The sequence below is a fragment of the Brassica oleracea genome, chromosome C4 (assembly GCF_000695525.1).
Source record: "Brassica oleracea var. oleracea cultivar TO1000 chromosome C4, BOL, whole genome shotgun sequence".
NCBI classification, from domain to species: Eukaryota; Viridiplantae; Streptophyta; class Magnoliopsida; order Brassicales; family Brassicaceae; genus Brassica; species Brassica oleracea.
Window position 1 is genome coordinate 29474499 of NC_027751.1, and position 950 is coordinate 29475448.

Consider the following 950-nt stretch of genomic DNA (forward strand, 5'->3'; position numbering starts at 1 on the left):
CATCGAGCTATTCAGATAAACAGAAAATGTGTTCTCACCCAGAATCATTCTGACTTGTCCACTGCTCCAGCCTTTACTGTAAAATGCCTCAACATTATCCATCATCTCAAACTTCTTTTCTCTGTCATCAGCGGGTGGCTTAGGGCGGATTTTGTCTGCTGTTACAGTAACTCTCTTTTGGTCCGCAAACAGTGTTACTGCCACCTTCTCTACCCCATCACACAGATTTGTAGCAAATACATTTTCAGGATACCAGATTCAACAAGTAGCGTCATCGCTAGTTGCAATCTCAACATCTGCTCCGTTTTCAAAGAGAGTAGAAAGTGGTGAAGATGCACCTTGTCTGAAGATGATGTGTTTCTTCAATAACTCGTGAAATTAGTGAAGAGACTGGAGAGGAAGGTGTGTTATGCACAGCATGTGTATCCTCCTGTAATAAAATAAAAGAGGTAGTTATGAATGAGTTTCTACGATTTAAAGTTTAAGTTGAAGCTATGAAAGAGTTTTTATGCTTACCTGTTTATTGATTGCTGAAATTATTTCAGTCAAAGACTCTTTATTGGTTGCTGAAATGATTTCAGTCAAAGGCTCTGTAGAGTCATACGTTCCCTCTGTTACCATCTACAAAACAAAAAAAAAAGTCAGGAATGAGATCATAAACAACTACAAAAGCTTCCAAAAATTAATGTAAAAGTCCAAATTTTTTTTGAGCATGTACCTGTTGCGTCTGAATTGGAGTAAAAAATGGAGTCTCAATACTCTGTGGAGCTATTGGAGAGACATGTGTCTCATTTGTTGCCTCTGTTCCCACCTGCAAAACAGAGAAAAACAGGATTTGGATCATGAACAAACACAGATATCAACTTAAACAAAGTTTAAGTTGAATCTATGAAAGAGTTTTTATGCTTACCTGTTTATTGGTTGCTGAAATTATTTCAGTCAAAGGCTCT